Source organism: Carcharodon carcharias, chromosome 21, assembly GCF_017639515.1.
Source record: "Carcharodon carcharias isolate sCarCar2 chromosome 21, sCarCar2.pri, whole genome shotgun sequence".
In the NCBI taxonomy this organism is placed as follows: domain Eukaryota; kingdom Metazoa; phylum Chordata; class Chondrichthyes; order Lamniformes; family Lamnidae; genus Carcharodon; species Carcharodon carcharias.
This window is the reverse complement of record NC_054487.1, coordinates 5,684,331-5,697,603: the sequence shown is the minus strand read 5'-3', so window position 1 is coordinate 5,697,603 and position 13,273 is coordinate 5,684,331.

Here is a 13,273-nt window from a genome sequence, read left to right as displayed (position 1 = left end):
TTTAAAAAGTGCCTGGCAGAGCTTGCTTCACCCTGTGGGATCTTGCTGTGCACAAATTAACTGCAGTGTTCCATACTGTGCCACAACCAGTTAATTTATTAAAAATGTGCTGATTGGACTAATTTCCTTTCCCTCAGTAGCACTTTACCAAGTCCAAACTGTGAGAGTGCGTAAAATATTGTGCTAATTCCTGAATAATGCTGGGAATGTGTCTCCCTATTCCCATCAGGATAGAATCACATTGCTGCCTGTGGGATCCCCCTGTGCAGAAACAGCCTGCAGATTTTCCTGAACAGCAACAGGGATCACACGGCGTTAAATTAATCCATGTCCCAGACGTTCCCTTTTTGGATCCTTACCTTCCAGTTTTCAGGATACAAATTTCTCAGGAGAAAAAGAGATAGAATTGGTTAAAAGGACAAAAACTAGGACATTTTTAAAAAACACCAAAAAGCACAGCAAGATCCCAGAGTTTCCACTCTCAAGTCAGGCTCTCTGCAACTTCCCAAAACAAAAAAAAATGACAATTTGAAAGCAGGTTGATAAACACAGAAACACACACACACACACACACATTGAACCAGAGTGGGGATGCTGGTCACTCTCTCCAGAGAGAGAGTGTACAGGGAGAACAAAAACATTAAACCTCGGGGCCATAAAGAGACACAACTCACGTGGGTGCGTGGGGGGTGTGGAACAGGCCTGAGTCCATCCATCCAAGCTGGGGAAAAGCTCCTGCCCATGGATTCATAGTCACATTGCAGACTTCAAACTCCAAATTCCTGGGGAAAAGAGAGAGAGAAAAGAATTGATTAAAACACAAAGCAAGAACATTTCTAAACAAAATAGCACAGCAAGAGCCCAGGATTCCAACCCTCACCTCCCCCTGCTTCACAGTTACATAATCTCTTAGCAACATCCAAATACAAAAATATCCCAGTTATAAACCAGAGGCTAAAACAGATTTAGAGACCTTTCCTGCCCCCTGTGTTTCTCTCTGTATCTCTCTTTGTATCTCACTCACATCTCTGTCCCACTCATGCTCTCTCTGTGTCTCTCTCGGTCTCTCAGATATGGAAATTAAACTCGGTTGGGTAAATAAACAGACACAACTCACCTGGGTGAAGCCTGTGGACCAGGCCTCAGTTAATCCCTCTCTGGAAGAAGCTCCTTGTCCTTGTCCCAATCTTTCCCTCTTTGGATCCTCACCTTCTAGTTTACAGAATACAAATTTCTCAGGAGAAAAAGAGATAGAATTGGTTAAAAGGACAAAAACTAGGACATTTAACTGCATAAACTAAAATGGTTCCCCCTGTCTCCCACATCAGTCTCCAGAAGTTGCTAAACTCCCTCTTTCAGTTTGGGAAGGGGCTGCTCATTCCTTTGGGACAGTATTTAAAATGACCATCCCAGGATTTATTTTTACATCTCATTCTATCTCAGAGGGTGTGAGTGGAGACGGCCAGTGACTACACACTGGAGACGCTCAGACCCTGTCTCTCTTTCCCACACCCCCTCCTGTTCTGACACCTCCACTTATATTTCAACTCTTTCTTGTACTTGAACTCAAGTTCTGTCGAATGATCATGAGGACTCGAAACGTCAACTCTTTTCTTCTCCGCCGATGCTGCCAGACCTGCTGAGTTTTTCCAGGTAATTCTGTTTTTGTTTTGGATTTCCAGCATCCGCATTTTTTTGTTTTTATCAGAGTGTACGGGGAGTTTGTTGTTTTGGGACTGGTTTGGGAATATCCTGATCCACATTTATCCTGAGTGAGCTGTATAAAGACCCCACGCCCTGGTTCTCGGACATGTTTGGAATGTCTCTCATCTATCCCATAGGAGCCCTGTGCATTGTATGTTAATCCCCGGACAGGACACCTTGCTGATCCTGTCCATTGAGCTGTTAATCCCACGACAGGTACAGTTTCAACAAGGGCCTGTCTATATTTTTGGGTTAATTTTAAATCTATATTTCTTTCCCCTGTTGGTTGTGTTACTCCAATTCGAAACCCTGATTTCACACAAACCCCTAAAACACGGGCAATAATCGCAGTTCCCAACCCACTCTCCCTCTTCCCCAACCCTCTCTCCATATCACCCCAACTGTCTCTCCATATCACCCCAACCCTCTCTCCCCCTTACACCAACTCTCTCTGCCTCTCACCCCAACCCTCTCTCCCTAACACCCCAAATCTCTCTCTCTATTACCCCAACACACTCTCCCACTTACCCCAACCCTCTCTCCCTCTAATCCCAACCCTCTCTCCCTCTCACCCCAACCCTCTCGCCCTATCACCCCAACGCTCTCTCCCTCTTACACCAACCCTCTCTCCCTATCAACCCAGCCCTCTCTCCATATCACCACAACCCTCTCTCCCTGTTACCACAACCCTCTCTGCCTCTTACACCAACCCTCTCTCCCTAACACCCAAACCCTCTCTCCCTATCACCCAAACCTTCTCTCCCTATCACCCCAACCCTCCCTCCCTCTTACCCCAACCCTCTCTCCCTCTCACCCCATCCCTCTCTCCATATCACCACAACCCTCTCGCCCTGTTACCACAACCCTCTCTCCCTAACACCGAAACACTCTCTCCCTATTAGCCAAACCCTCTCTCCCTATCATCCCAACCCTCCCTCCCTCTTACACCAACCCTCACTCCCTCTCACCCCAGCCCTCTCTCGCTCTCACCCCAACCCTCTCTCCCTATCACCCCATCCCTTTCTCCCTCTTACCCCAAACCTCTCTCCATATCACCAAAACCCTCTCTCCCTCTCACCCCAAACCTCTCTCCCTCTCACCCCAACTCTCTCTCCCTATCACCCCAACCCTCTCTCCCTCTCACCCTAACCCTCTCTCAATATCACCCCAACCCTCCCTCCCTCTCACCCCAACCATCTCTCCCTATCACCCCAACCCTCTCTCCCTTTCACCCCAACCCTCTCTCCCTCTCACCCTAACCCTCTCTCAATATCACCCCAACCCTCTCTCCCTCTCACCCCAACCCTCTCTCCCTATCACCCCAACCCTCTCTCCCTAACACCATTTTAAATGTGGGGAAGGGATCTCCCTGCATATTAAAGATAGGGTAGGAATTCCCTCCACTCTAAAGATGGAGAAGGGATCTCCCTCCGTGTTAAAGTTTGAGCAGGGATCTCCTTCCATTTTAAAGATGGAGAAGAGATCTCTATACATTCTAAAGATGGAGATGGGATCTCCCTCCATTTTAAAGATGGGAAAAGTATCTTCATCCATTTTAAAGTAGGAGAAGTGATCTCCCTCCATTTTAACGATGGGGAAATTATCTCCATCCATGTTGAAGATTGAGAAGGGATATCCACCCTTTTTAAAGATGGAGTAGTCATCTGCATCCATTTGAAAGTTTGAGGATGATTCTCGTTTCATTTCATCCACCCTCTCTCTCTCTCCCTATGTCTGTTTCCTTCTCTTGATTTCGCTCTCTGACTATCTCTCTCATCCCATCTCTTTTTCTTCTCTCACTACATCCACCTGTATTTTGCTCCACACCTTTTCTATCGCTCAACTGCCTGTGTCTCTTTCTCGGCCGTTTTGCTCCCTCTCTCTCCCTGTCTCTCTCTATCTCCCTTTCCCACACCCCCAGTCTCTCTTTTGCGCCATAACAGGATGTGAGGCTGAAGGAAAAATATTGTCAGGGTTATGGGGAAAGGGAGGATGAGTGAGACCAGTGAAACTTTACTTGCAGAGTGTCAACAGTAATTTGATGGGCTGAATGGCCTCCTTCGTGTTGTAAACACTCTGCGCTGCAAACCCAGGTTAACTTTTCATTCTCAAATAAGCTTCACTCTTTCCTCCCTTGTAGGTTCTAGTAATTCCACATCACAAGTTGGGGAAGGGATCTCCCTCCATTTTAAAGATGGAGAAGGGATCTCCCTCCATTTTAAAGATGGAGAAGGGATTTCACTGCATTTTAAAGATGGAGATGGGATCGCCATACATTTTAAGAATGGAGAAGTGATCTATCTCCATTTTAAAGATGCTGAAAAGATCTCCATCCATTTTAAAGAAGAAGAAGGTTATATCCATCCATTTTAAAGATGGGGAAAGAATGTCCCTCCATTTTAAAGTTTGAGAAGGGATCTCCCACCATTTTAAAGATGGAGAAGGGATCTCCCTGCATTTAAAGATGGGGAAAGAATATGTAACAGAATAATGATGTTTATGGGCAGGCACTTTGAAAAATGTTTGCAGCTTTACCCTTTTCTCCAGCTAATGAATTTTTAAATTGAACACTGTTTAATTTGAACTCGAATTCAAAGGTGAATGATGCTTTTCAATCTCATAACTCAAGTGCTGAGGGAGCTTTACTCTGTATCTAACCCTGTGCTGTACCTGCCCTGTGAGTGTTTGATGGGGACAGTGTTGAGGGAGATTTACTCTGTATCTAACCCTGTGCTGTACCTGTCCTGGGAGTGTTTGATGGGGACAGTGTTGAGGGAGATTTACTCTGTATCTAACCCTGTGTTGTACCTGTCCTGTGAGCGTTTGATGGGGACAGTGTAGAGGGAGATTTACTCTGTATGTAACCCTGACCTATACCATTTCTGGGGGTGTAAGATGACAACATTTTCACCCAGCACGAAAACATTCCACAAAGCAGGGCTCAGAAATTGAACATGAGTTTCCTTGTTTGATTCTCCCTGGTCTGTTCTGATTCCGTGAAAGATTCCTGCTGTTTTCCCTCCACATGAGCAGTCATCCTAGTCCCATATCCCTGTCCAGCACCCAACGCAGCATTCGACTACAATAAGGAAAGTGATACAGGGGCACTCAGTGAGTGAGAAAGGTGAGTATTGAGCCTGACCTGGGTCTATGTGTGTGACCCGGGTTAATCCGACACTCCAGGGACAGTTTAGACAGTTTGAGTGTATCGCAGCTTTGCCAGAATGAGACCTGGATTTCAAGGGTTAAAATTCAAAGTGAGATTGAACAAACTCGGGTTGTAATCCCTTAAATTTAGTAGCATCAGGGGTGACTTGATCAAATTGTCAAATCCTGTGAGGAACTGAGGGGTGAGATTAGGGGAATGTATGAGCTCTTGTCCTGAATAACAAGCTTCGTAAGGCATCTTATTGAATCCCATTTGAACAGACAAGTATCCTTCTGTCACTAAAGGTCACCTGTATGTTGCAAAGTTATTCTGATAATTTTCATCCCACAGAGTCAAAATTTTAGCTATTCTGTGAGTGATTCAGAACTTCAAATAGTTCAGTTTCACTGTTAAAAATAATCAGTCTCTTTTCTGTGGTGGTTTTTGAGATTGAGTTTTGAGCTCAGAATCTGTCAGTGGAATGGAGTTTCTACAGAGATTGGAAACAGGATTGATGAATAAGGGTGCAGTATTTTGTTCACTGCATTAGATTGTGTCTGTTGCAGATTCACAGGAGTTTACATTTTCTTGGGAAAGGGATGGTTAACCAATGTCAACAATTCAATTTCTTCAGACAAGTGAAAACGCAAGAGGAAGAGAGAAAATACAAACACTGAAACAAACAGACAACTGTATGAGGAAGGTTTCAATTCTCTGCATGTTTTAATGTGAATTCCTGAGCAAGAGATTGAAATAAACAGGAGTTTAAATCTCACACTGGGATGCCGTACAATTTGAGTCCTGTTAAGCTAAAATTAAAAATAAAAATCTACAATTAAAAATTTCTTGTACAGAGCAGAGGGAATTTGTCTCTGTATCGATCCCCATACTGTATTTAGGTTGGGAGTGTTTGATGAACAGTGTAGTCAAAGATTTAATTTGAAACAATCTTCTGCAAACGGCAATTGATGCAAAGTCTCTTGTTCATGTTTCCATCTGAGGCTGATATATTTTTGTTAGGCAAAGGCCTAAAGAGGTATGGAGTTTGGTCAGAGATCAGCCAGGGATCAGCCATCTCATTGAATGTCGGAAACAGGGTGTGGGGTGAAATGGAATCTTCCTCTTCCCAGGTGCTATGATAAATATCCTTCCTTCAATCTCTGTCTCTCAGTCTCCCTCTTGATCTGTGTCTCGCTCTTTTTCTCCCTCGCTCAGTCTCTCTCTCTCTCTTCCCCTCTCTCAGAATCTATATAAATTACACAAACACCAGTCAGCCTTTTAGGTTTATTCACAGTGGCCATATTATGTATCCACAGCACTGGGACATTTGTGACAGAGTTGAATCCTGAGGAATGTGACGTTGGTACTTTCAACGTGACAGAGACACAGCTATGGAGACACTGAGACACTGATCAAACACTCATCCCCGAAACACCGCATTGCCCACGGGTTCCAGGTCATCACGACTTGCTGATTTCAAAATGTCTTCACCACATCCCGCCCCTCACCCCTTTCCCAAAACCTTCACCCTGTCTCTCCCCCTGTCACCCATGAACCAATGTTTTGAATTTGACTCTGTATCGAACCCCATACTGTAATTGGGTTGGGAGTGTTTGGTGAACAGTGTAGTCAAAGCTTCACTCTGAAACACTGGAATTGAGGTTTTGGGGTGATTTGATCAAATGCTTCAAGATAATAATGGAAATGAAGAGAGATGATAACAGTGGTAAAGTTGGAGAAGGGATCTCCCTCCATTTTAACGACGGGGAAAAGGATATGTCACAGGATAATGATGTTTATACCCAGGCATGTTGAACAATATTTGGAACTTTACCCTTTTCTCCAGCTGAAGAACATTTAATCTGAACTCGAATTCAAAGGTGAATGACAATTTTCAATCTCATAACTCAAGTGTTGAGGGAGCTTTACTCTGTATCGAACCCCGTGCTGTACCTGTCCTGGGAGTATTTGACGAGGACAGTTTAAAAACAAATTTAATTCCTATCTAACACTGCGCTGTCCAATAATGGATACGGATTCAGATAAATCGGAAGTTTCATTTCTGTGTCACTTTCTGTATCTTGAAGCTTCCATTTGGAGTTGGAAATCTGTCAGTTGATGAATGTAGTGTTGAAAATTTCACCCTGAATTGTGTGAGGCCTTAGTATTGTGGAAAAGTGTGAAGAAAGTGTTTGCATTCACACATTCCTACATTGTGAAATGTAAGTTACCTTTGATACAATAGGATATAGGGCCAGGGAGTCTGAATGGACAACAGGTTTTGGATGATAAAAGAGTGAATTTTAATGATGTCCTTTGAAGGAGCCATTTACTGTAAATGTCCTGAGACAATGAAATGCTTCCCCAATGTCTGACTCACCTTCACATGACTTCAGAGACATGAAGGGGGCAGAGATATTGTAAGATACAGATCATGAGATGCCAGAGAATCACAGAATTGATGTTGTGGGGCCCTCTCCTGTTTCAGAATGTCAGTTTTTATGTGTTATTCTGTGAACCTTGTTTAATGATTCAGAAAGCAGAAAGTTCCAATCCATTCTGGAACCTGCACTTCAAATTCCAAAGAGATATGAACACCTTAAATGAATGGGTGAAATAGTGAAAGATGGATATCATTGTAGGGAAATGTGTGGCTCCTCACTTTAAAAAGGATGGAACAGATTACATTATAAATGTTGAAAAGCTGCAAACAGTGAGGGTCCAAAGAGTCTCTATCCATTTGTGTCAAGACTAACAAAATATCAAATAGTTCCAATGAGAAATTAAATTTGATATTTGGGACAAAGCTGGTTAAAAACTCACACTACACATCCCATGAATCAGCCTCTGTAACCTGCATTTCAGCACATCTCAAGAAAAATGATATTTTCAAAGGTTCCTGATTCCAGTCTGTAACTCACTCCCGGGTATCTATTATTCTATATATAAACCCCACAAACCCTTCGATTAGATTCCAGTCTGTAACTCACTCCCGGTTATCTATTATTCTATATATAAACCCCACAAACCCCTTGATTAGATTCCAGTCTGTAACTCAATCCCGGGTATCTATTATTCTATATATAAACAACCCGAACGCCTCGATTAGATTCCTGTCTCTACCTTACTCCTGGGTATCTATTATTCTATATATAAACCACCCCGAACACCTCGATTTGATTCCTGTCTGTTACTCACTCCCGGGCATCTGTTATTCTATATATAAAACACCCCGAACCCCTCAATTAGATTCCAGTCTGTATCTCACTGCTGGGTATCTGTTATTCTATATATAAACACCCCAAAACATTCAATTAGATTCCAGTCTGTTACTCACTCCCGGGTAACTGTTTTTCTATATATAAACCACCCCAATCCTGTTGATTAGATTCCAGTCTGTATCTCACTGCTGGGTATCTGTTATTCTATATATAAACACACCAAAACATTTGATTAGATTCCAGCCTGTAACTCACTCCTGGGTATCTGTTTTTCTATATATAAACCACTCAAACCTGTTGATTAGATTACAGTCTGTATCTCACTGCTGGGTATCTGTTATTCTATATATAAACACCACAAAACATTCGGTTAGATTCCAGTCTGTTACTCACTCCCGGGTATCTGTTATTCTGTATATCTCCATCTACATGATTTATTTATAAACCACCCCGAAACGCTCGATTAAATTCCAGTCTGTAATTCACTCCCAGGTATCTGTTATTCTATATATAAACCATCCCGAAACTGGCGATTAGATTCCATTCTGTAACTCAGTCCCAGGTATCTGTTATTCTATATATAAACCATCCCAAACCCCTCGATTAGATTCCAATCTGTAACTCACTCCCGGGTATCTGTTATTCTATTTATAAACCCCTTAAACACCTTGATTTGATTCCAGTCTGTAACTCACACCCGGGAATCTGTTATTATATATTTAAACTCCCCCGAACCCCTGAATTATATTCCAGTCTGTAACTCAATCCCAGGTTTCTGTTAATTTGTATATAACCTATCCTGAAACTCTCGAATAGATTTCAGTCTGTTACTCACTCCTGGTTATTTGTTATTCTATATATAAACCACCCCGAACCCCTCGATTAGATTCCAGTCTGTAACTCACTCCTGGGTATCTGTTATTCTATATATAAACCTCACAAACTCCTAGATTAGATTCCAACCTGTAACTCACTCTCGGGTATTTCTCATTCTATATATAATCCACCCCGACCCCCACGATTAGATTCCAGTCTGTAACTCACTCCTGGGCATTTATTATTCTATATATAAACCACCCGGAACCCCTCGATTAGATTCCAGCACCTTCCACATCATAAGTTGAAGGATGGGTCTCCCTCCATTTTAAAGTTGGTTAAAGGCTCTCCCGCCGCTATAAAGATGGGGAAGGGATATCCCTCTAATTTAAAGATGGAGAAGGGATATCTCACAGGATATTGTTCTTTACACTCAATAATGTTATCAGATTTTTGAACATTTTCAGTTTCCCCCTACACTTTCTCTTTCTCTCACTCCGTCTCGTTCCTTCTCTCCCTCCCCCACACTATTTGTCTGCTACTCTATACATTTCTCTGTTTCTCTCTCTCACCCCAATTCTTTAACCTACACTTGCTCCCCTCTCTTCATCTCTCTCTCTCAACGCATCTCTTTTTCTTTTGCTCAATCTCCTCTCTATATCTCACTCGCTTACACAGCTCTCTTTCCCTCTCACCCTGTCGCTCTGCCGCTCTGTCTCTCTGTCTATCTGTCATTTGATCTTTCTCTCTCTCTCTCTCTCTCACTCACTACTTACCGCCGTTGCTCTGCTCATCTCTCTGTCGCCCCCATATCTCTCCTTTCGTCCTTGTCTCTCTGTTGCTCTTTTTCTATCTCTGTACCTCTTTCATCCCATCTATCTCTCTGTCTATCTCTCTCTCTCTTTCTATCCCAGGAAAACAGAGAGTAATGGTTCACGGATATTTTACTGGCAGGATGTAGGATTGTAGTAGAGTTGCACAGGGGTCAGTACTGGAACCTAGGCTTTTCCTGATGTATATATAAGTGATTTAGATCTTGGTGTGCAGGGGACATTTTCAGAGTTTGCAGATGGCACAAAACTTGGGAGAATTGTAAACAGAGACGGGGGCAGTGAAGAGCTTCAAAAGGACATTGACAAGTTGGTAGCGTGGGCAGATAGGTGGCCGATGATGTTCAATGTGGAGACGTTTGAGGTGATGCATCTTGGTAGGAGGAACATGGACAGGAAAAATAAAATTAGGGGTGAAATTTTGAAGGGGGTGCAGGAGCAGAAAGGCCTCGGTAGAGATGTGCATAGATCATTGAAGTTTGCAGGACAGGTTGAGCGAAGTAGTTAATAAAGCATATCCTGGGCTTTATTAATAGGGGCATAGAGTACAAGAGCTGGGAGGTTATGCTGAATGTATATAAGACACTAGTTAGACCTCAGCTGGAGTATCGTGTACAGTCCTGGGAGCCACACTATAAGAAGGATGTGATTACCGGGACAGTGTGATTACGTGGGATGGAATTGAAATTTACACCCCTTCTGTGTTTGATATTGGAATCATCTTCATTTGGGGTGAGCTATGTTTTGGAGACATTTTCAGATCTTTTTAAATAATTCCCTTTTTTGATAGACTGCATCACTGAATGTGAAGTGGAGCTTAGCATCCATTTCTTAAATTTTTGAAAATATTTCAAAACTTTGGCCCCGAGATCCAAACTCTCCCACAAGGGGAAAAATCTTCTCCACATCCACCCTGTCAAGTCCCCTCAGGATCTTACATGTTTCACTAAGATCACCTCTCCAAATTCTAAACTCCAATGGACACAGGCCCAACCTGTCCAACCTTTCCTCATAAGAAACTCAGAATCCTTTCCTCATGAGATCAGAGATGATGAGAAATGCCTCACACAATTGGCCTTGTCCTTGTCTTCATTGTTTCAAACTAAACCTTTGGCTACACTGTTCATCAAACACTCCCAACCCAAATACAGTATGGGGATCGATACAGAGACAAATTCCCTCTGCTCTGTACAAGAAATTTTTAATTGTAGATTTTTCTTTTTAATTTTAGAATAACAGGACTCAAATTGTATTGCATACCAGTGTGAGATTTAAACTCCTGTTTATTTCAAACTTTAGCTCAGGAATTCACATTAAAACATGCAGAGAATTGAAACCTTCCTCATCCAGTTGCCTGTTTGTTTCAGTGTTTGTATATTCTCCCTTTCTCTTGTGTTTTCTTCTGTCTGAAGAAATTGAATTGTTGACATTGGATAACTATACCTTTCCCAAAAAAATGAAAACTCCTGTGAAACTGCAACAGACACAATCTAATGCAGTGAACAAAATACTGCATCTTTATTCATCAATCCTGTTTCCTGTCTCTGTATAAACTCCATTCCACTGACAGATTCCGAGCTCAAAACTCAATCTCAAAAATCACCACAGAAAAGTTACTGCTTATTTTAAACAGTGAAACTGAACTATTTGAAGTTCTGACTCACTCACAGAATAGCTGAAATTTTGACTCTGTGGGATGAAAATTATCAGAATAACTTTGCGACATACAGGTAATCTCTAGTAACAGAAGGATACTTGTCTGTTCAAAGGGGATTCAATAAGATGCCTCACAAAGCTTGTTTTTTCAGGACAGGAGCTCATACGTTCCCCTAATCTCCCCCCTCAGTTCCTCACAGGATTTGACAATTTGATCAAGTCACCCCTGATGCTACTAAATTTAAGGGAATACAACCCGAGTTTGTGCAATCACACTTTGAATTTTAACCCTTGGATTCCAGGACTCATTCTGGCAAAGCTGCGTTGCACTCAAACTGTCTAAACTGTCCCTGGAGTGTCGGATTAACCCGGGTCACTCACATACACCCAGATCAGGCTCAAGACTCACTTGTCTCACTTACTGAGACGCTCCTGTATCACTTTACTTACTGTAGTCGGATGCCGCGTTGGGAGCAGGACAGGTAGACGGGATTAGGATGACTGCTCATGTGGAGGGTAAGCACCAGGAATCAATCAGAGAATCAGAACAGAGTAGGGAGAATCAAACAAGGAAACTCATGTTCAATTTGTGAGCCCTTATTTGTGGATTGTTTTTGTTTTTGGTGAGAATGTTGCCTTCAAACACTCCCAGAAATGATGCAGTAGGGGTTAGATACAGAGTAAAGCTCCCTCTATACAGTGCCCATCACACACTCCCAGGACAGGTACAGCCTGGGGTTAGATAAAGAATAAAGCTCCCTCTATACAGTGCCCATCACACACTCCCAGGACATGTACAGCACAGGGTTAGATACAGAATAAAGCTCCCTCTATACAGTGCCCATCACACAATCCTGGGACAGGTACAGCAAGGAGTTAGATACAGAGTTAAGCTCCCTGGTGCACTGTCCCCATCAAACACTCAGAGGGCAGGTGCAGCACGGGGTAAGATACAGACTAAAGCTCCCTCTACACTGTCCCCATCAAACACTCCCAGGACAGGTACAGCACAGGGTAAGATACAGAGTAAAGCTCCCTCTACACTGTCCCCATCAAACACTCCCAGGACAGGTACAGCACGGGGTTAGATACAGAGTAAACTCACTCTACACTGTCCCCATCAAACACTCAGAGGACAGGTACAGCACGGGGTTAGATACAGAGTAAAGCTCCCTCTACACCGTCCCCATCAAACACTCCCAGGACAGGTACAGCACGGGGTTAGATACAGAGTAAATCTCCCTCTATACTGTCCCCATCAAACACTCCCAGGGCAGGTACAGCACGGGGTTAGATACAGAGTAAATCCTCCTCTACACTGTCCCCATCAAACACTCCCAGGACAGGTACAGCACGGGGTTAGATACAGAGTAAATCTCCCTCTACACCGTCCCCATCAAACACTCCCAGGGCAGGTACAGCACGGGGTTAGATACAGAGTAAATCTCCCTCTATACTGTCCCCATCAAACACTCCCAGGGCAGGTACAGCACGGGGTTAGATACAGAGTAAATCCTCCTCTACACTGTCCCCATCAAACACTCCCAGGACAGGTACAGCACGGGGTTAGATACAGAGTAAATCTCCCTCTACACTGTCCCCATCAAACACTCCCAGGACATGTACAGCACCGGGTTAGATACAGAGTCAATCCTCCTCTATACTGTCCCCATCAAACACTCCCAGGACAGGTACAGCACGGGGTTAGATACAGAGTAAATCTCCCTCTACACTGTCCCCATCAAACACTCCCAGGACAGGTACAGCACCGGGTTAGATACAGAGTCAATCCTCCTCTATACTGTCCCCATCAAACACTCCCAGGACAGGTACAGCACGGGGTTAGATACAGAGTAAATCTCCCTCTACACTGTCCCCATCAAACACTCCCAGGACAG